At 39.2% G+C, this 24035-nt stretch overlaps 1 long non-coding RNA gene across 2 annotated transcripts in view; it reads left to right on the top strand.

Annotated features, from left to right (window-relative positions):
* Positions 1-23632, top strand: part of LOC309858908 — a 92044-nt gene extending 68412 nt beyond the window's left edge. The window contains exons 1-3 of one of the 2 annotated variants that reach the window (XR_014308432.1): positions 19178-19266; positions 21446-21519; positions 23231-23632. This is a non-coding gene — a long non-coding RNA (uncharacterized lncRNA). Of the gene's footprint in view, positions 1-19177; positions 19267-21445; positions 21520-23230 lie in introns of those variants that run through there. The other variant, XR_014308431.1, reaches the window with a different exon arrangement.
* Positions 23633-24035: the final 403 nt, after the last annotated feature.

The raw sequence follows: 24035 nt of genomic DNA, 5'->3' as shown, positions 1-24035 counted from the left end.
TCTATACTTTGAGAATGTATGGGTACCTCTGAGCCACTACTTCTCGAATATTACATAAGAGTTTTTTTTTCTTTTTCTTAAATCTTATTTGAGTCCCTGTATTTTAAGTTCTTTTTGTTATAGAAACTTAGTCTATACACTGGCTAATATATATATTATCTCATTTAATCCTTATAATTATTATATGAGGTATTTATTAGTATTCTCATTTATAGATGAAGAAACTGAGGACTGAAGCAAGTGGCAAAACTAGCGTTTATGTCTAGATAATCTGTATTCAAGTCTAGTTCTTTTCTCCAAATGAATTTGGTTATAGGAGAAACCCAAAACATTTTTAGTAGAGAAAATGAAAGGCCATGGAGGCATTGTCCTAAAGTTCATAAAATCAAGTAAAAATAGTCTGAACTGGTGTGCTTATCAAACCTTGCCATTAAGAACTGGGGGCTTCTTTGAAGAATGAAACCAGAATTAAATTTGATAATTTAATTTGAGAATTAAATTTTACAAAGAAAGTCAACTAAGGTTGACTACCACAAGAAGTAGTAAAACTGAAAATATAAATTAGCTGGAGGTGGTTTAGGTTGTTCATTCATGATATACTCCGATTGGGGAAGTTTTGTGTGTGTTTGAGTACATCCTTAACTTGTGAGTTTTAAGTTTTAAAGAAGAACTCCGCCTTCCTACAAAGTTCTCCTTAGGGCCTCTCTCTGCCAGAAATCTCAGATGGACTGGCTGGCACCGCATGCCGTTCCTTAAATTCTCGTGCTGGTGCGAGCCCAGCACACCAAGCTATGAGTGGCTTTGCTGCCAACAACTTCAACAAGGAAGAAACAGACCATATGCTAAAATGTGACCTCAGTAAATGTCCTTAAACTCACAGTGATGAACAAGCAGGTGCTTAATAACCATGTTTTAAAAATTATGTCACAGTTTTGGATTTGGAAGAGCATCAACCCATCCTGTATTCACAACCAGAAGACTGTAGATTGTCTTTGCTCTTCGAAGTTTCCTTTTGTGAGGAGCCTCAGCCTGAAGGAAGGACATAAGTTAGTTTTTTGTTTTTGAAAGGGGCCATCTTCCCTTATGTGTGGCCTCAAGTGATCTGTCTCTTTCCTTTTCTTCCAACAAGTGTGTTTTGGTGCTAGTGTGAGAAACAGTGGTTGACTCCTTGTAAACTGGGCCCTTTTCCCTCTTCTGCATCTTCTACACTCCGCTTGAAACTGCTTTCTTGAATGGCATTAGTGGCTTTCTTGTGTGTCTAATCCAAAGGCCTGTTTTCTGGCTTTAGTGCACAGAAGCAATTGATATTACTGAAAGCCTTTCCCTTCTATTCTTTATTTGCTTGTAGTTGTATGTACTGATGGCTCTCCACTAACACTTCCTGGCCTGTTCCAGTTCTAGGCACCTACAACTCTAACCTAATTATCCTCCTTACTCCCACTCCCCCCCCCCCCCCTTAGTTAGCACTTCCCAATGTCATGCAATATCTCAATTCAACTGGGGAATGTATTGAACAATTACTCTATGCCCTGTTCTGTGCTCGCTATGAGAATATAGACCTAAGTAAAACTCAGTCTTTATACTTAAGGAGCTCACGGTCTAGCGGTCTGGGAGAGTACAGATAATCAATTGTAATTCAGGATAATAAGTGCTTCCAGGGGTGCACAGTGGATGGTAAGACAGAAGGAAGAGGCATAGCGGAAGATTTAAAGAGTCATCACTCTAGATAGGTATAGAATTGAATAAGGATGTTCTAGCAAAAAGAAGAGCCTGGTTAAAGGTAAGAGTTGTGAGGGATCAGGGTGCCCTCTGGGATCTGTAAATAATTTGCTTTATCATTTGAGGTAATGGTAAACATGAGGCTGAACAGGTAATGTAAGGGTGCATCAGAAAGAGCCTTACATGCCTTGGTAAGGAGTTGGTCTTTATTCTAAAATGGCATTAGGGAGTTATAAACAGCAGAGGAAAATGAGTGACAGATTTGTGATTTGAAAATACTTATCACAGTAGTGGTGATAAAGGTGGTGATCCTAAAGCCAGGGAACCAATTAAGAGGCCCTTACAAAATCTAGGTGAGGAATGGTGAGCTCCTGAATCAAGCCCAGGGAGAGTTTTTGAAAAGGCTAATTAGATGTGGGTAGTGGGGAGGTTGGGGCACTCCTAGGGTATTATGTAGATTTCTGGATTGAGAGAATATGTTATGTGCATTTATCTGAGATAGGGACTTAAGGAGGAAAACCAAGTTGGGGTGGGGTTGGGGACAGGAATGAAGAGTTCAGTTCTGGGCCTGCTCAAGTGGAGATGCCCTGTCGACAGATGGACATAGGGATAAACAGACTTGCTCAGAGAGGTCAGGGCCTTGCCAGCCTCACTGAGACTCTTCTTTTGGGACACCCTAAGCCATGGATACTTGATTGGGCTTTTACATGGAGCAATGACTGTGGAACAAATTAAAATAACACCTGGACACATTTATAAATCTTGTTCTCCTAAAAACTCAGTCATTTAACATCTCTTTCCTCACAGTCTGCCCCCCTCAAAGATGTCCATGTCCTAACCCCAGAAACCTATGAATATACCACCTTACATGGCAAAAGGGAATTTGATGATGTGATTAAATTAAAGATTTTGAGATGGGGAGATTATCCTGCATTACCTGAGTGGCGTAATGTAATCACAAGGGTCCTTAAAAGAAGGAGGTGGGAGGACAGAGTCAGAGGAGATAAGATGAAGGCAGCAGTGGTCAAGATGATGCAGGGCCATATGCTAAGGAATTCAAGTGGTGTCTTAAAGCTAGAAAAGGGAAGGGAATGGATTCTCCAGTAGAGCCTCCAGAAGGAACCAGACCTCCCTATACCTTGACTTCAGGCCTCACTGAATTTGGTCTTTGGACCTCTAGAACAGGAAAATAATAAATGTGTGTTGTTTAAGCCATCAAATTTGTGGCTATCTGTTATGGCAGCAATAGGAAACTAACACAGAAGTATAGCAAGACTTGAAGCTGGAGGGCACCACGATGGCTGTAGACGTTGGCACAACTGAAACCTCAAACCTGCCTCATGGTGCTAGGTTACAACAGCCTGAAAGGCCTCAGAACCCAAGCTTATTATTTCTTGGTTGGATACCAGTAACCAGTGCAACACTTCCCCGAAGCAATTATATTTATTTTCATTTCTTTGGCTAAACCAGTGGTTTCCAGACAGGGTGCCCAAGCTTATTATTTCTTGGTTGGATGCCAGTAACCAGTGCAACACTTCCCTGAAGCAGTTATATTTATTTTCATTTCTTTGGCTAAACCAGTGGTTTCCAGACAGGGTGTGCCAGGAGGTGATTGATGGGCCCACCCTTAAAGTTTGAGATTCAGTAGGTCTCAGGTAGGACCTTTCTGATAAATTCTCAGATGATGCTGTTGGTCTGGGGACCACAACTTTGAGAACTACTATAACGTGTATGAGTATGTGTGTGTGTGTGTATAAACCTCCTTTATACTCACTATAAGAGTTGTATGAGTCTTCTCTCTTCTTTATTGGATTGTCAATTCTCTTAGATCTCATTCTTCTTTATATCCTCAGAGTTTAGCAATGTGCCTGACCAAGTAGACATTTCATGAATGCTTATTGATTTCCTGTGTAGTCCTGTCCCATTTCTGTTCCCTAATAGTTAAGGACCCATCTCCTTTCAGCAAAAGATTATATTGCACAAAGCATTCATTGAGATGCAGAATTTTTTTTTTTACAACCCCAGCAAATTTCATTGAGATATAAGCAATGGAACACTATTCCCAATGAATTGTGCATGGTCCACTCTGTGTGTGTATGTGTGGCTTTTTTTTCATATATGCCTGGAAGACTAAGTTAATTATCCTTTGGTTGTTGGCAACTTCTCAATAAGAGAGTTGTCAGATGCAATACTATCACAAGGCATTTGGTGACATAAAGAAAAGCAAAATTATGTAAGATGAATAAACATTTTTTCCCCACTGGGGGCAAGAAAGGGGTGAGAAGAAAACCACATTAGTAGTTGAAAATGTTCTTTTTCATGAGAGCTTTCAGGAAAAATGGTGTTGCTTTATAGCAGATAGCACTGGGTTCCCAGATGTGATGCAGTTTTATTTCAACTCAGCCTTTCCCTGAGATTTCAAAGCTTGACTCTGCCCCAGAACCATTTCCTAGCCTGATGTGACTCCCCAGTTGAGTTCTGAAGAGAGGAGGCTCTCAAGGCCGGTTCTTAAATCTTTCATAATGTGCTTAGAATTCTCATGTTAAGGTGTCTAGAGACCCTCATGTACCAGATTCTTCAAATATTCTTTCTAGTCGGTTGTCTTGAAATCTGTAATTGGCCATTAGAGTATGAACAGGATGTCCTATAATGTCATAAAATATAGTGACAGTTTTCTTTTGTTATGCAATCCACAGTGATTTATTCTTTAGGATAAAGCTGCATGGTTATAAGGCACATGTTTACATATGACTGACCAAATTGTGCCCATCTGACTTTGCCCCCATTGAACCCAAATGCATCTTCAGTATCTTTCTCAACACATTACATTATATGGCTGGTAGTGTGGATTCTGGAGTTAGAGCTGGGTTGGAATATGCACTACTCTAGTTACTAGAGATCAGGCCTTGGACAAGCTACCAATCTCTAAGCCTTAGTGTTAGTAAATAGGAGAAATAACAGTACCATCTCACAGAGCCCTAATGAGGTTAATGAGAATATGCACACATATTCCTTAGCACAGGGCATAGCACAAAGAGCTCCATAATGTTACTTATTCTTCTCATTATTATTGATAGCTATTAAGAATGGGCAAAGGATGGAATCATCCTCCCCCACTGTGCTTAGATCATATCTGGGCAGAGTCTTTATCTGTAGGTTTGAGTTACTTAACTAACCAGGCTCTATCTCTTTTGGCATGATAACACAATTGAGTGAGCACCCAGTCATGCACCCAACTTTGACTCAAAGCCTACTTTTTCCTGCAACCTCTTATCTCCTCCAAATCATCCTGCTCAAATGGTCATTTAGACATTGAAGAAGCTGCTGTTACTTTTATCACATTCTCTTAACTCTTAGAGGACCTAGGTTAGAACCGAGGCTCCTATAACTTACCACCTGATCCTGTCTCTCACTGGAGTTTAAAGTTGTTGAATGCAGTAATTCCTATTTCAGTCAACTACCCACGCATATCTTAAACCTATCCATTTCTCTCCATCTGCATTCTGCTACTCTTTTACTTCAACACACCATTATTTTTTGCCTGAATTTCTGAAATGGCCTCTTACATGGGCTTTCTCCTTCCACTTTTGCCTCTCCGCCAACCAGTCTCCATTTGGCCAGTTTGATATTTTAAAAATGCAATCCTGACCATGATCCTTGATTAAAATTCTTCAGTGCTTTCTTAAGCTTTTGTAATAAAATATAAAAGCAAGAACCAAGTCTACATGGCCCTTTTTAAATTTGTCTCTGCTTATTTCTCTATTCCTATCTCATACCATTCTCCACCTCCCTCTCTTCATCACAGCTAAACTGACATTTTTCAGATCCTCAATGAGCCAGCCTCTTTCCTTTCTCAGGCTTTTTGCGCATTCTATTCCTTTTGCCTAAATGCTATTCCCCCAAACTCTTAATCTGCATGATTCTGGTTTTCCTGATAGGCTTCCGTTCAGCTGTTCTTTCCTCAGTCTTTATTCATTCCCACTCCTTAATATGAGTTCTATCACCACCCGTTTTTTTTTTTATATAATTTTTTATTTTTTATAAACATATATTTTTATCCCCAGGGGTACAGGTCTGTGAATCACCAGGTTTACACACTTCACAGCACTCACCAAAACACATACCCTCCCCAATGTCCATAATACCACCCCCTTCTCCCAAACCCCCTCCCCCCAGCAACCCTCAGTTTGTTTTGTGAGATTAAGAGTCACTTATGGTTTGTCTCCCTCCCAATCCCATCTTCTTTCATTTATTCTTCTCGTACCTGGCCCGACTTATCAAAAAGAAAAGAGAAAGGACCCAAATAAATAAAATCATGAATGAAAGAGGAGAGATCACAACTGACACCAAAGAAATACAAACAATTATCAGAACATACTATGAGCAACTCTACGGCAATAAATTTGACAATCTGGAAGTAATGGATGCATTCCTAGAAACATATAAACTACCACAACTGAACCAGGAAGAAATAGAAAGCCTGAACAGACCCATAACCAGTAAGGAGATTGAAACAGTCATTAAAAATCTCCAAACAAACAAAAGCCCAGGGCCAGACGGCTTCCCGGGGGAATTCTACCAAACATTTAAAGAAGAACTAATTCCTATTCTCCTGAAACTGTTCCAAAAAATAGAAATGGAAGGAAAACTTCCAAACTCATTTTATGAGGCCAGCATCACCTTGATCCCAAAACCAGGCAAGGATCCCACCAAAAAAGAGAGCTATAGACTGATATCCTTGATGAACACAGATGCGAAAATACTCAACAAAATACTAGCCAATAGGATTCAACAGTACATTAAAAAGATTATTCACCACGACCAAGTGGGATTTATTCCAGGGCTGCAAGGTTGGTTCAACATCCGCAAATCAGTCAATGTGATACAACACATCAATAAAAGTAAGAACAAGAACCATATGATACTCTCAATAGATGCTGAAAAAGCATTTGACAAAGTACAGCATCCCTTCCTGATCAAAACTCTTCAAAGTGTAGGGATAGAGGGCACATACCTCAATATCATCAAAGCCATCTATGAAAAACCCACCGCAAATATCATTCTCAATGGAGAAAAACTGAAAGCTTTTCCGCTAAGGTCAGGAACACGGCAGGGATGTCCATTATCACCACTGCTATTCAACATAGTACTAGAGGTCCTAGCCTCAGCAATCAGACAACAAAAGGAAATTAAAGGCATCCAAATCGGCAAAGAAGAAGTCAAATTATCACTCTTCGCAGATGATATGATACTATATGTGGAAAACCCAAAAGACTCCACTCCAAAACTGCTAGAACTTATACAGGAATTCAGTAAAGTGTCAGGATATAAAATCAATGCACAGAAATCAGTTGCATTTCTCTACACCAACAGCAAGACAGAAGAAAGGGAAATTAAGGAGTCAATCCTATTTACAATTGCACCCAAAACCATAAGATACCTAGGAATAAACCTAACCAAAGAGACACAGAATCTATACTCAGAAAACTATAAAGTACTCATGAAAGAAATTGAGGAAGACACAAAGAAATGGAAAAATGTTCCATGCTCCTGGATTGGAAGAATAAATATTGTGAAAATGTCTATGTTACCTAAAGCAATCTACACATTTAAAACCACCCGTTATTTTTGCCAGACTATTTGTATTTTTTCTTCACAATGCTTAGCACAGTTAGTAATTCTACACATCAATCTATACTGGCTAGTTCAGTATTTCTCTCTCCTTCTATCCAGTGTGATGCTTGTGTGTTTAATCAGTTTCCTAGCCCAGGAAAAATCTTAAGCAGGTTCTGGTTATCTTCACAAATGTAAGAGTAATACATTTCCCTCCCTTAACATCATACTGACATGACAGATTATAAGAGCTTCACCCTCCTTTTGAGGGGGGGGTACTTCCTGGTATTTTGCAATGGAGTGCTTGTCCTCATGGGGTAAACTTCCTGAACCAGGTCAGGAAGAGGAGTGTTGCTTGAGCTGGGGAGTTGATTGAAATATTGTCAGAGTTGGCAAAAATTTCTTTAACAAACTGCAATATTTTTGTGGCTTAATACAATAAAAATTAACTTTTTCTCATATAAGAACCCAGTGCAGATGTTTCTGGTCAGAGTGACCACCTAGGATCCCTACTTTCCAGGTAGGGATCTAGAGATCCAGGCTCCTTCCATCTTTTGGCTCAGTCATGCCCCAGGGCCTTGGAGCCCATCATTTATATCTGACAAAATAGGAAAGAGGGAGCATGGAGGATGCATTGGAAGTATTCATGAATAGGATAGGAAGTGGTCTAAATTACTTCCTCCCACATCCCATTGGCCAGAACTCCATGGTTTGTGATACAATTTCATCTAACCGCAAAGGAGGCTTGGAAATAGAACCTAACTTTATCCCCAGGAAGAAAAGGCAAGCATGGAGCCTAGATGACTGGAGAAAGGATGGCTGATATGGACCCTGGTATGAGTGACAGGTGATGTTGGCAAATGCACCTTTGGCTACCATCTGGTTCTTGTGTGTCTACAAATTCTCTGCAGTATGGCCCATGGTTGACACAGCTTGTTTTCACTGATGGCCTCTTCAGGTCTGATTGTCCCTGCTATCCCCACTGGCCTCTATGGCAATTCCCTTGCCTTCCAGTTTTCTTCCCCTTTCTGCTCAGAGGAATCTTCTGTTGCTAATTGGGGTATCTAGGGTGAAGCTCATGCTAACATTTGCTCTAGTGTCACTTTTATTCCTATAAATATAGGAAGTGTCTCCTTTTTTCCTCTGTCTACTGCTTATAAACTCTCTATCCTAAAACAATGAACATAGCCTAGCTACATGAGTGGGAACAGGGAGAGAAAAAAGTAATTATTGGGAGAAAATAACATTGGTTAGTATTTCAAAAACATTATCCTACAACAATACAAGCTCAATGAGGGTAGAGACTGTGTCTGCATGGATACCATAGTATCTCTATAATCTCATAAAAGAATAAGAGCATGAATGTTGTAAGAAGCAGCATTACTCACAGATAATCTCTTGCATCCTGATTCTTCCACACCTTCCCCAGCTTCTGAAAGGCACATGAGTTGTGCTTTTGTGGCCTCCACAGGGAGACCAGAGAGAGCTATAGTGATGGTGCTCTGGACTCTGCAAGTTTGACCTTGTCTTACACTTTTATACACATATTCCCATATACACTTAGAGTAAAAAATAATCCAAGAAAAGAGGACAGAGAACAATAATAGAGGGAAGAGGAATAAAAACACCCAGTGCCTGGCACATAGGAACCCTATAAAGGTTACTAAAGAAAGGAAGAAATGCCCAGTTTCCCCTATTCAGAGACTGAAATAGGCAATTCATGAACATGCATTGAATTCCAACATTTTTCCCTTATAAGTTTACTAAAGAGAGCTATGCTGTAGGCTGGTCATAATGTAACTCTTATCCCTTAGCAACAGACTAGGTTTGTTTTTCTAGCTGATGTGACTTAAGGATTGTGTGAATGCTGTTGAATGCTAGGAAAGAGCTAATTCTGATGGCAGGGAGAGGCAGGACCAGGAGGCTTTGAGGGTCTCATCCAACACTAAGGAAAGTGATGTAGCTTGAGATGGATTCTTTTTTTAAATTTTTTTTATTTTAGAAAGAGAGAGAGCATGAGCAGGGGGAGGGGCAAAGGAAGGGAGAGAATCCCAAGCCGACTCTCTGCCAAGCATAGAGTCTGATGCAGGGCTCCATCCTAGGACCCTGAGATTATGACCTGAGCTAAAATCAGAGTTGGATACCAAACCAACTGAGTTAACCAGGCATCCTGTGGGATGGATTCTTTATCACTAGTTCTTCTAATGGTATTTTTGAAGAGGGAAGAATTCAATGAAAACTTTTTTCCCTTTTTTTTTTTTTTTTGAAACCTCTCATCAACATTTGTGGCAAACACTAGAGGTTGGCACTGCCAACTCTCATATCAACCCCCTTCTTTCTGGCCTATGTCTATTAAATGGTCTGAATAAAATATGCCATTCCCAAGCTCCCTTGCAGCCAAAGAGGCCATCTGACATAATTTTGGATCTTGGGACATAAGTTACCCCTTACTTTCTTTTCTTTTCTACCCTGAATGGATAAGATTGCAGCAGCTGTAGCTAGCATTTGTTACCGTGAGGAAGAGGTCAAGAGACCCACAGAGATGCTGGCCCTGACATTGTTGAGCCACTGAACCAATGCAAGGAGACACCTGTCTTTAGAATTTGTTTTAGGTGGGGAAAAAATGAACTCTGTCTACAATACTGAAATGAAGGATTGTGTCACTTGCAGCCTAAAATATCCCTTGTTGATAGCTCTTCTTTCTTTTCTTTTGTTTTTATCCAGATGAAAGTAAATAAACCAGCTATATTTAGTAAATATAATAAAAAATAATATAATGTACTTATATAATATATAATACATTATATATTATGTATTAATGTGTAATATAATATAGTAAAAATATAATAAAAATTCCACAAAATATTAAAATAAGATTTTAAAACATGAAATTGTAGAGTGGGCAAAACAATTTGGAAAAGAACAAAGTTGGAAGGTTCTCACTGCCTGATATTAAGACTTATTCAAAAAGTGAAGAATTTTTAAGGTCTTTACAAAACAAGATAATATGTTATTGGCATAAGGACAAACATGTAAATCAATGGAACACAATATAGCATCCAGAAAAGATGGAATTGCAAAATGTTCATCATTGCAGAGCATTTCCCAACAGAAGAATTATTCAACAATTCCAGTTACCTCTTCTGTTTACAATTTCAAGTCAGCTCAATTCCCAATGGCTTAGCCTACGATAAATTGTAATAATAATGAATATGTTTAAAACTAAATTATTTCCTTGCCTAGGCTACACTTTCCTGATTTCAGGTCTTCCTATCCTCCCTGGTCCCCCTGAAGTTTTAGGAAAACTCGTTTGCCCTTCCAGTAAGCCAGTCCAGGCATTATCCCTTTCATTCTCAAAAGTGTGCCTGGTGGATGGTGAGAATACCTTTCTCTGGGTTTCTTGTGTTTGGGGCTAAGCACTAAGAATTATAACTTTATGTGATTAGTGCTCTTTATATTCATATCTTGGATACAGTGAATCCCTCAGCCTCATTATAGATCTGATTTAAAGCAGGGAATGGAGGTGTGGTAAACAAACAAATAACCTTAAATGACAGCCATGTCAGTTAATATAAAATTATTTCTCTGCTATAAGGATGTATTTCAAAATCAATGCCATGATGAGACACCAGCTCACACCTGTCAGAATGGCTCAAATTAGCAACACAAGAAACAACAGGTGTTGGCAAGGATGTGGAGAAGGGGAATCCTCTCACACTACTGGTGGAAATGCAAACTGGTGCAACCACTCTGGATAGCAATATGAAGGTTCCTCAAAAAATTAAAAATACAGCTCCCCTATGATCTAGCAATTGCCCTACGGGTATTTACCCAAAGGATACAAAAATACAGTTTTGATGGGGTATGATGTTAATAGCATTATCAACAATAGCCAAACTATGGAGTGAGCCCAAATGTCCGTTGACTGCTAATGGATAAAGAATATGTCACACACACACACACACACACACACACACACACACACAGAGGAATATTACTCAGCTACCAAAAAGAATGAAATCTTGCCATTTCCAATGACATGGATGGAGCTAGAGTGTATTTTGATAAGTGAAATAAGTCAGAGAAAAACAAATACCATATGATTTCACTTGTATGTGAAATTTAAGACAGAAAACAGATGAACAAATGGGAAGGGAGAAAAGAAAAAAAATGAGAGGGAAACAAGCCACAAAAGACTCTTAATGATAGAGAACATACTGAGGGTTGATGGAGTGAGGTGGGTGGGGGATAGGTTAGATGGGTGATGGGTATTAAAGAGGGCACTTGTTGTGATGAGCACTAGGTGTTGTATGTAAGTGAGGAATCACTGAATTCTATTCCAGAAACCAATATTGTACTGGGTGTTGACTAAGTAAAATTTAAGTTAGAAAAAGATGTATTTCACTAGTTCTAGTAAATTCAGAATTTGGTTTAGCATATGGAAGGGTGATAATTTAGTTAAATAACCCCTTATGAGTGAGCATTTCAATTTTTCCAGGTTTTTTTTTTTTAGATTTATTTATTTATTTGAGAGAGAGAGAGACCATAAGTGGGGGGAAGGGCAGAGGGCGAGAATCTCAAGCAGTCTTCCTGCTGAGTGCAGAGCACGATTTGGGGCTCCATCCCAAAACCCATGAGACTCTTGGTTAACTACACTTAACTGTAGAGTCTTACACTTAACTGACTGAGCCACCCAGGTGCCCCTCCAATTTTTTCTTTATCAACAGTGTTGTGACAGTGAACTTTCTTACATATTTAGTTTTGTATTTGTGTGTAAAATTTCATCAGCACAAATTTCTATATGTAAAATTGCTGGTTCAAAGAGCATGCACATTTACAATGCTGGTGGATATTTTCTAGGCGATTTTAAACTGGAAATCAATATAACAATCACATTTCATTAAAGCAAGCTTGTATTTCAGTTATAATTTTAGAATAACACCCTTATTTTACACATACATACAAATCTGCTCTCTCTAAGGAAAAATTTTTAGGTATCCAAACTATATAATTATTTTTGCATTCCCAGACTTCATTTTAATGATCTCTGATGAATGCATATGGAGTGAATTTATAGATCGTTAGCAGTGATAGGACTTTTTTGTTAATTTTAGGCAATTTAATGGTCACAGATGGATCCCTCATTTACACATTTCTCCTTTTTGTAGACAAGAGCCCCAGTATCTACAAACTTAAGGATATAGTTAGTTGTACACTAAACTCTGAATTGAATCATTCTTTGGGTTTTGTTTTGAATCACACACTAAAGTCACAACACTTTGGAGCCATGAGGGATCTTATAGATCTGTAACTGGTACGGCCCAATTTATAGATTGGGATGCAGATAAGGCAGCACTCAGGTGGATTCCCAAAGTTGAACATGTGAGCTCTCACAGGCCCAATGAACAGGAAATGCCATATGATTCCCTGGAAGACCCTTCCCAGGATATGCCTGGGCCATCATGGTCACTTCCATTTCTGCTTCTGGAGTCTCAGTAGAGATGTCCCCTCAAGGCCAGGGGACTCTGCTACCCCACAAGAGGCTGGTGGCTCCCAAGGAACTGCTAGTAGAGTTTTGCTTGGGCCACTGCTCCTCTTTCAGGGGCCAGAGAGAAGATCCCCAGCCCTCAGGAATAAGTTCCACCAGGAGGAGGCTCCTGGCAAACCTGGTCTGGATGCCCATTCTTGTCACTCCTCATCCTCCCCAACACAGCCACTTCTCCAGGACTCCAGGACTGTCTGCTACCTGATTCCTGGGCTGGGGTCGGTCCTCTTATGCACTTATTCACAACCTCCTTTTGAATTCCCAAGACTTTGCAGAGGCTAGGCTGGTGGTTCTATCTTTTCTCCTTGGTGCTGAGTTTATCTGAGGGGCCTAGTGGTCATTCCCTGACTCTGAGCCTTGCTCAGGGCAACCCCCTAGTCCACTCCAGCTAGTTTTAGTTTCTGAGACAAGGTTTTGGGGTCTTGATGTCTTCTCACTTTCATCCTCTATGAGTGTCTTGGGCTCCAAATGCAAATTTGGCTACTTGCTACCAGCAATCTTCAGGCTTCAGATCTCAGTATTCTGTCTCCCTTACACACAGATACTAAATTCCATTTTATCCATCCATCCTACTTGAGATCATTTAAATCTGGTTCCCTTATTTTAACAATGAGGAAACTGAGGTACAGAGATGTTACTTACCCAGGGTAACACACCTGGTCATGATAGACCAGAGACAAGAGTTCTTGTCTTCTAGATCATAATTCAGGGCTCTGTTCTTTCTTTTATTTTTAAAAAATATTTTATTTGAGAGAGAGAGATCGTAAGAGAAAGAGAGCACGAGTTGGGGGGGCAGTTGGGGAGAGGGAGAATCCCCAAGCAAACTCCCCACTGAGCAGAGAGCCCGATGTGGGCCTTGATCCCAGGACCCTAAGATCATGACCTGAGCCAAAGGCAGATGCTCAACCCACTGAGCTACCCAGGTGTCCCCAGGCTCTGTTATTTCTAATAAGATGTTTCTATTTTGTGGGGTTTCTCTGGTAAGTTTTGGAATTCTAAGCCACTGACCTTTTGGCATTCTTGGCCACAGTCCATGCTGCCCAGCTGAAATATGCTCAGACATGCTGCATACCTTTTTATTTACCTAGTGGTGATTTCCAGAGTCAAAACCATACTGCTCATTAAAACCAGCTGCTCTCTCAGAAAACCCACATCATCATTTCCCTCCATTAGGACTGAATAATCAAGGGCTAGTGCTGAGAACACTCATTGCCCCAGAATGTACTTAGCTGCTTCGCTGTGACCCAGTAACTCTAGAAAATACTTATGCTCCAGCCCAACCTTTGGCACATGTTTCCTCAGCCCCCCTGGACTTTCCATTGGGTCAAACCTTTTTGAGGTGTTTTCGATTCTGTCTCATTCAAACATTTGTCACTCGAAGGACAGCTTAGGGAAGTAACTAGAAAGCAATTAGAGAGGTCAGAAATCATTCTGAAAAGCAATCTCAATCCACCAAGTCGTGGTTCTTATCTTTTTGGGGCTGGAATCCTCATCTGTGGCCTGGAATTCTGGGTATAGACCCATTCTTCAGGCTAATGGCTAGCTTTGTGTGAATGTGTAGATCGAGAGTGGACAGGTCATGGTGGGGGGAAGGGAAGGGTAGTAGGAGTTTTCACATTTAGAAGTTATTTTCTGAGCAATCTTATTTTAAAAAGGCAAGAGCTGGGGCACCTAGGTGGCTCAGTTTGTTAATTGTCTGCCCTCAGCTCACCCTGGGATCAAGCTCCACATTGGGCTCTCTGCTCAGCAGGGAGCCTGCTTCTCCCATCCCCTCTGCCACACCCCTGTTTGTGCTCTCTCTCTTTCTCTCTGCCAAATAAATAATAAAATCTTTAAAAAGAATAAAGCCCAGAGTTTTGCTCTGTATTATCAGAATGTACTTAGTTGACTTACCTAACCTTGGGTCAGACTGCCAGCCAACATTTTGTCAGAATGCCATTCTATAAAGACAGCTTCCAGAACTCTCTGAAAAGTACCTTTCAAGAAATCATGTTTCCATCTTGATTTATCTTTATTAGTTGACATGCAGAGAAAACTTGTTTCTCTAGGTTTGCAACCTTCATTTTACTTAAGTGTAGAAATCCCACTCTCTGTTTTCCATATTAGCTTCTCTCTAAGAGAGAAGTTCTCAGCCTTGGCAGCACATTGAATCAGTTGGGGAGCTTTTAGATATTGCCATGCCCTGGCCACACCTCAGAGCAATGAAATCATCCCCACTGGGGATGGGGCCTAGGCATTGGTATTTTTTAAAATTCTCAGATGATTCTGTTGTGGAGTTTAGGTTGAGAACCAATGCCTAAAAATTATTACGCACAGGCAACAATTTGCCCGAAAGTTGGACTCTAACCTCTGTGAGGGTAGAAACCGGTTTGCATACTCTTGCTCGTCTCTGACACCTTCAGTACTCCTGGCCCATGGGTAATACGTATTGACTGATGGGATGGATTCATGCTTATTTTCAACTTCATAAAGTTGGAGGTAAGAAGTGGTCTCCCTTTGGCCAAGGGACAATGTTGCACACCCACAGTCATGGGCTAGATCAGTATTGGAAGCTTCTTTTTACACTGAGTCTTAAATTACAGGATCATGAAGGGTGGATGGTCCTGGAGGTGGCCTGGCTTGCCAGAGCTATGGAGACACTTGGGGATCAGTACTGTGTTATTTACCAACTGAAATGAAACATATTTTAATATTTTTTATACAGGTTCTCTTGTATAAACAGGCCACAGTGGTTTAAGTTTCAGTCCCTCTGTTGTCAGGGATTTCTTAGTCTCAAAAGCTGCATGTGACCTGGTGCTGTTTTCCATCACTGTCCACTTCCTTCTCCTAGCACTCCAGCCACACTGGCATCCTCTGTGTTTCTGAACCCTATCAGATGGCTTCTTGCCTAAGGGTCTTCGCACTTGCTGTTCAGTCTGCTGGAACATTCACCCAATGGGAGGAGCTGCCAAGTCTCGTTGCTAAGGGCATAGAAATAAAAATGGGAATGACAGCAGCCAGTTTGGTGAACAATCTACTATGTGGCCTCTTTAGGGAGATATTTAGTCTGTTTGATAAAATGCTCAACCCCTCACATTTCTCTTCTTTCTCTCTGTGAGTGCTCAAAAACTTTCTATTTTAACTGCCAGAATCCGAATATTAACTGTTTTTCTTTATGTTTCTGAAATAAATCTAATTGTCTTTCCTTTCTTTTCTACTCCATACTCCCTGTTCACCTCCTTCCCCCGATAAATGCTGTATACGAGCTCAAGAGGTGCTTCCTATGAAAATACAATGAAGAAAGACACATTTATATGGCATAAGATATTATTCTCTTTACGGTAGTTACTCACAGAGGGTCAGACAATGGGCTGAGTACTTCCTACACAATGTTCCATTTAATCTTCACGAACATTCATCTTAGGCCTGAGAAATCTGAGACCTTGAGTGGTCTTCATTTACCAAGGTAAATGGTAGAGCAGGATTTGACCTCAGTGCTGCCTGGCTCTATAGCCCATGCTCTTCATCCTTACGCTCTCTGTGAGATCCCTGTGAGTCTCCCTTTATAAAGCTCCAAAATTCCTATTTGTTTTAAGCTTGTTTACTGCTCTAAGAAGCTCTAACGGCATACTGCTCGGCTAAAATTTAAAAGAAGAGAGCAAAAAGAAGCACGACACAGGAAGTGATTGTAATGGCAAACAAATCACAGAAGAATAATAGGAGAAAGCCTCCATACAAAAGGCTTTTATTAATCCAGGGAAGTGGCAGTGATATTTCATCATGAAGCACGGTCTAGCAAGAATGGGCCACCAGGCTGAATTATATTGGAATATCTTATCTTCATGTTGGGCACATAAGCAAGGGTGCATATTATATGCCTGGTTATTTTTCTTTGGGTTGAGTCATGTTTATGCAGTAAATTTCTCTTGGGGTACAATATCCCGTTTAGGCTTCTCACAAAACCATGGTTTCCTAGTCTTACATTCGACATGGTTGAAAAAGATATTTCTTCACGGCTTCTATCATGTCTACTTAATCCTAAATTATTAATAGTTTCAATTTCAATATTCCCAAGAAGTTACTATTTTCTCTCTAATTATTCAAGGGGAAGATTTGAGTGGAAAAAAAAATGTTAGCATTTGTGTTTTTTTCCCTTCATAACATGCTGTTAAAAAATAATGAGAAAATGTGGTCCCTGGATCAGCAACATACAACTCACCTGGGAAACTTGTTTGAAACACAAATTCTTGGGACTCACTCCAGACCATATGTGGTCTGCTTAAAGCTTTATAGTTTCAACTTTTTGCATGTAGGTTTATAATTCTTTGCATATTATATTTTTCCATATGTTATCTGGTTGTACCAGCATCATTTATCAAAAAGACTTTTGTGCAAAATCAATTGACTATAAATGTGTGATCTACTTCTGGTCCCTCTAATCTATTCCATTATCTATTTATCCTTCACCAGTACCACACTGTCTTAATTACTATACCTCTATTTTTTAAAAAAGATTTTATTTATTTATTTGACAGAGAGAGAGCACAAGCAGGGGGAAAAAAGATTTGAGGCAGAGGGAGAAAGAGGCTCCCCACTGAGCAGGGAGCCCGATGCGGGGCTTGATCCCAGGACCCTGGGATTGTAACATGAGCCAAAGGCACTTGCTTCACCGAGTCACCCAGGTACCCGGTTACTATACCTTTATAATATGTCTTGAAATCAGGTGGAGTAAGTCTCCAACATAGTTTTGTTTTGTTTTTTTTTCTCTTTAAGTCATATGCATTTTCTCTCAGTAATGCTTTGTGAGTTTTTGGTGCAAGGATTTGCATATCTTTTGTTAAATTTATTCCCAAGTATTTTATGTACATGTATAAACAATCATTTCCATCCATCTCCAAAACTCTTTTCATTTTCCCAAACTGAGATTCTATATCCATTAAACACTGAGTCCCCTCTTCTTCTCTTCCTTCAGCCCCCAGCAATCACTATTCTACTTTCTGTCTCTATGAATGTCACTGCTCCAGGTGCCCCTTGTAAGTAGAATCATACAGTCTTTGTCCCTCTGTGACTGGCTTATTTCACTTTGCAAAATGTCTCCAGGGTTTATCCATGTTGCAGCATGTGTCAGAATTTCTTTCCTTTTTAAAGGCTGAAAAATACTCTTTTATATGTATATGCTATACTTTGTTTATTCATCCATTTATGGATTCTTGGGTTGATTCTACTTTTTGGTTATTGTGAATAATACTGTTATGAACACAAGTGTACAAGCAGCTGTTTGAATCTCTCTCTCAATGCTTTTTAGTACATACCTAAAGTAGTAGTTTTAAGACTGTTTTCCAAATGTTTATTGACAAAATAGAGAAATACATGAATATAACTGTGTGTTGACAATATTAGAATTAAAATTAAAAATAAAATAAATTAAAAATAAAAATATAGAAAGGAAATTGATTTTTATATTATTTATCTTATATCCTGTGATTTTGCTACAATTATTAGTTTAATAGTTGTTCGATAGATCCTTTACATTTTATGTATATAACCTTGTTGACTGAAAATAAAGATAATTTTACTTCTTCCTTCCAAACTTTATGCCTTTACCTATCTTTTCTTACTTTAATGCCTGGTTAGGACTTTATGGACAATGTTTAGGAAAGGTAGTGAGAGAGGATATCCTCGCCTTGCTCCCAGTCTTACAGTGAAATTGTTCAGTGTTTCATCAGTAGGGAAAACAGTAGCTTTGTGGTATTTTTTGGCACCTTTTTATCAGGTGGAGGGAACTCCTTTCTATTCCTGCATTGACGGGAGTTTTTAAAAAACAGCTTTATAGAGGTATAGTTGATATACAAAAAACTGCATATTTTAATATACCTGTAGACCTTGTGTCATTGCACTTTGCTTCATTTTGCTTCACAGTCATTGCATTTTTTTTTTTTTTTTTACAAATTGAAAGTTTGTTGTAACTGTGTATCAAGCGAGTCTATTGGTGCCATTTTTCCAGCAGCATTTGCTCATTTTGTGTTTCTGTGCCCCATTTTGGTAATTCTTATAATATATCAAACTTTTCCCTTATTATTACATTTGTCTGGTGATCTGTGATCAGTAGTTACAAATCACTGAAAGCTCAGACTATGGTTAACATTTTTTTTTAACAGTAAGTATCCTTTAATCAAGGTGTGTACATGGTTTTTTAGAAATAATGTTCTTGCACACTTAATAGACTACAGTATAGTGTAAACATAACTTTTATATACACTGGGAAACCAAAAAATCCATTTGACTCCCCTTACTGTGATATTTGCTTTATTGCATTGGTTTGAAACTCAGCCTAAAATACCTCCGAGGTAGACCCATACACAATTTGATGAGTCTGAATGTATGCATACACATGTGAAACTACAGTCAAGGTAATAAACATATACATCATCTCCAAAAATTATCATACATTTATATTGAATTTCACCAAATGCTTTGTCTTTGTCTATTGAAAAAATCATCAGCAAAGGGCAGCGAATGTTATGATTCAACTCCTGAAGTTTGGTGAAAGTCCCCACTGCTTTGTCCATTCGGCTGCCTGAGCAAGAGTAAGATGTTATAAACTAACAAAGACAAGAAAATGGTGGTTGTGGGCGCCTGGGTGGCTCAGTGGGTTAAGCCTCTGCCTTCGGCTCAGGTCATGATCTCAGGGTCCTGGGATTGAGTCCCGCATCAGGCTCTCTGCTCAGCAGGGAGCCTGCTTCCTCCTCTCTCTCTCTCTGCCTGCCTCTCTGCCTACTTGTGATCTCTCTCTGTCAAATAAATAAATAAAATCTTAAAAAAAAAAAAAAAGAAAATGGTGGTTGTGATGGCAGCCAACAACAATGATCATAATACACCCTTTGACTCAATTTTGGAATTTGTAAAGCTTATAATGCAACCGAATTAATAACTTGCTACATTTGACATCTTGTGCCACCTCTCCCTCCTGCTCATGCAGTCAGACTTGTCTTTCTAAAATATAGATCTGACCATTTTACAACTTTGCTCAAAAACCTTGCTACACTACAGAATGAATTCCATAGCATGGCATTCAGTGCCTTTCTGGATTCGGCTCCATGTCGTCTTTTTAGTAGTATCTTTCAGTGCACCTCTGTCTGCCTCATCACCCAGCATTTGCCCTTCGTTGGATGTGCTTTGCATTCCTCTGTGTATCATTGCTGGTAATGCTTTACCCTCCTTACGTACTCCCACAATCCACTCCTCTTTCAAGACTTACCTCAAATATTGCCTCTTCCATGGTGCCATTACAGTATTTCCATTGATCTCTATTATGTCTGTGCTCTTACTGTACCTGTAATGCTCTCATGTAGGATATTTGTGGAAAATGTGTTTGGATTATGTTTTCCTCAGCTATGTAGCCCCACATTGCCTCATATAGAGATGGCAGATATTATAGAAGCCACAAGTCCCCATTTGTGAGCCCATGGAAGATATGACTAAATGATTACAGCATGATTTTCCACCAAGCAAAAATTCACTGCAAGTCACTGAGAACATTGTTAATTTAGTAATTTATAACTGCTCTAGGCAGTTATTACCAGTTGATTAAGTGAAATCTGCATTCTATCTCTAGCTAAATTTATGACCTTGTTCCTAAAAAAAGCTTAGTGATTTGGTTAGTTGAATTTCACTGCATAGACTCCAGGGGTGGTTTCCACTGAGGACTAAATTTATCTGGGCAAGGTAGAAAGCTCGAGGATTATAGCAGATTAGAGTGCTATAGCATTATTGCACGTGGAGGAGCTGATCACATGGAATAAATCTGTTAGTAAGAGTGACAAGCTCCTGCTGAAGAGAGGCCAGGCTGTCAGACTGATTTTCTTTTCTTTTCAAGAAACTCACCAGGAGACCTTGTTATTTTCCTGGTTCAGAATCCAAGAATCTGATAAAAGGTCTGCATCAGCTGTGTGTAAGGCCATGCCCAGGGAACCTCATGGGTCAAGGGGAGGAGTGCCACAATCCATTTCATTATTGTGGGGCAAACTTTCATCAGACATAGCCATAAGGTTCCCCCTGGGAATGGCAGGTGTCTGCAACAAATAAAATTCTTTAAACCACACAGACATCAGTCTGGCTAATGTTCAAAAGTTAGTTTGTGAAATGACAAAGTCCTGAGGGGTTTCCTTGAAGAGAAGGTCAGTTTTGACTGTTTGTCAAGTCTTGGAAATCATTCAGAGGCTATACTGACCAATACAATGGCCATTAGCCACATATGTATTTAAGTTAATTAAATTTAAATAAAATTAAAACTTTAGTTCCTCAGTCACACTAGCCACATTTGAAGTGTTCAACTAGCCACATGTGGCTAGGGGCTACCACATCAGACATCAGAACATTTTCATCATTGCAGAAAGTTCTAGGGGATGGCACTAGTCTAAGGCCTCCTGTAAAAAACTTGAACTCCTTTCCACTGAAACTTAGAGTTTCTGCAGAATTTTCAGCTTACATGGACCAATTATATTCTTTGGCATTTCTATCATATATATCATTTAACTATTTTATTTGTGTTTATTCACCTAAGTAAGTGGTTTTTTTTTCTTTTCCAAGGCCTTTCTGTTTAATGTTCCATTTGAGAAAAATATCAAGGAAGTATTTATTCCCTCCAGTTAAAGGCCTGTGTGGTAAGCAAGATTCTATTATTTATTTTCTGTTGTTTTTTTATGGTGGTTAATATCTTCCCTGATCCCTAGGAGTTCCTTTTTGTAACCCTCTGCCTGTTAAGCTGGCTATGTCTTGCCTGGTTGTTTGAATTTAAATTCCCTGCCATTTTGCCTTACTAAGGGAAATGTAGTGAATTCGGCCATTAAAGGAAGGGACTATTGGGAAATAATGTGCCATAAGTCTCCCATCTATTCTGATATTTTTATTCTTGCCTCCTCTCCCACATTAAATAAAAGCTATTGTATATAGGGAGATGCATTAAAAATAGGCCACACAATACATTGTGGGTAAAGCTTTCACATTGGTTTTAAATGGGGTTCATTTGAAATGACTTTAATCTTGGTTATGGAGGTTACTTGGTACAGCGTTCATTCTTTGTTACAATTCAAAGCTATATGTCTACTTCATTTATTCCTATGAAGATAAGACTAAATGTTTTTAAAATTTTTAAGTAACGTGAAATATAAACAAACAGAAATAAAATGCACTATGGCATAGGAGAAAAATCTAATCTTTATTTCTACTTCTATGGTTCCACAGATTTTCATCTTTCCTTGTAATTTCCTACTGGGTCACCTCTTTGCATAAGGTCTGGATTGGTTACTTAGTATTCATATCTTCTCTTTATCCTCATGATGCTGAGGCTAAAAACTTGGTATATATTTGGAGAAAGTGAACCAAAACTTTCCCTTTCTGGTTCCATTTTTGTCTCCACTACCCATCTTCAGAGATCCCTGTAGAGGAATGGTTAATCACATGACTGGGTTTGAATCCCAGCTCCAGCCCTCCTGGCTTTGTGAACCACAAAAGGAGGTTAGTTACTTAGTATTATGTACTTCATCTTCTTCACCCTGAAGATGAGTTTTATTTCCAAATATATGTCATTGGAATTTCCTGAGATTTAATAAAAGCCCTTAAAACAGTACCATTATCTTTCACTTGGGCTTCAAGTCTAAAAATCATTTTTCTGTGACTTTAAATTTTTATTTTTTTTTTAAGATTTTTTTTTTTTATTTGACACACGGAGAGAGGAAACACAAGCAGGGAGAGTGGGAGAGGGAGAGGCAGCCTTCCCATTGAGCAGGGAGTCCCCGATGTGGGGCTCCATCCCATGATCCTGGAATCATGACCGGAGCCGAAGGCAAAAGCTTAATGACTGTGCCACCCAGGTGCCCCCATGACTTTAAACTTTTAAAATTGAAATGTAATTACTATAGTCTGAATGATTGTGTCCCCCCAAAATCCATATGTTGAAATCCTAGTACCCAGTATAGTGGTGTTAGGAGGTGAGGCTTTGGGAGATGATTAGATCATGAAGGATTTGCTCTCATGAATGACATTAAAGTCCTTTTATTTATTTATTTATTTATTTTCAGCATAACAGTATCATTATTTTTTCACCACACCCAGTGCTCCATGCAATCCATGTCCTCTATAATACCCACCACCTGGTACCCCGACCTCCCACCCCCCGCCACTTCAAACCCCTCAGATTGTTTTTCAGAGTCCATAGTCTCTCATGAGTCACCTCCCCTTCCAATTTATCCCAACACCCTTCTCTCTAACTCCCCATGTCCTCCATGCTTTTTGTTATGCTCCACAAATAAGTGAAACCATATGATAATTGACTCTTTCTGCTTGACTTATTTCACTCAGCATAATCTCTTCCAGTCCCGTCCATGTTGCTACAAAAGTTGGGTATTCGTCCTTTTTGATGGAAGCAACGGATGAATGGATAAGGAAGATGTGGTCCATTAATGTCCTTTTAAAAGAGACCCCAAAGAGAGCTCCCTTGTGCCTTCCACTATATGAGGACATAGGGAGAAGTCAGCAGCCTGCAACCCACAGAAACCCTACCATGCTGGCACCGGGATTGCAAACTTCTAGACTCTAGAACTGTAAGAAATAAATTTCTGTTGCTAATAAGGTACCCAATTCGTGGTGTTTTGCAGCTGACTAAGACAATAATTTATACAGTGAAATGCACAGATCTTAAGTACACAGTTTGATGAGTTCTGATAAATGCATACACCTTATAACCTACTATCAAGACATGAGAGATTTCTATCTTCTTATTAAGTTCCCTTAGTGCTTTCCCAATCAATCCCTGCTCCCCACAACACACACACACACACACACAGAGTAATTACTATTTTGATTTTATTCTCAGAGCTTATTTTCGTCTATTCTAGAATTTCATTTGAATGGAATCAAAGAGTATGTATTCTTCTGTATCAGGTTTTTCTTATTTTCCATGTAATAAATTATATATGTGATATTTACCTCCAATAGTTTATTAGCGTTGTATTTTTATAATATAAATACATAAGGTAATGGATTACGTTGGGAAAAATTGGAATTTCTTTAAAACTTAAACAAAAAGAAAATGACCTAAAATATAGCTTGTTACTCTGTTTTTTCTTCTGTAATATTTCTTTTTTTTTCTGTAATATTTCTTGATATGCTGTTGTGTTTG

The sequence above is a fragment of the Mustela nivalis genome (assembly GCF_964662115.1).
Source record: "Mustela nivalis genome assembly, chromosome: 1".
NCBI lineage: Eukaryota > Metazoa > Chordata > Mammalia > Carnivora > Mustelidae > Mustela > Mustela nivalis.
This window is presented reverse-complemented; position numbering and strand designations above follow the sequence as displayed.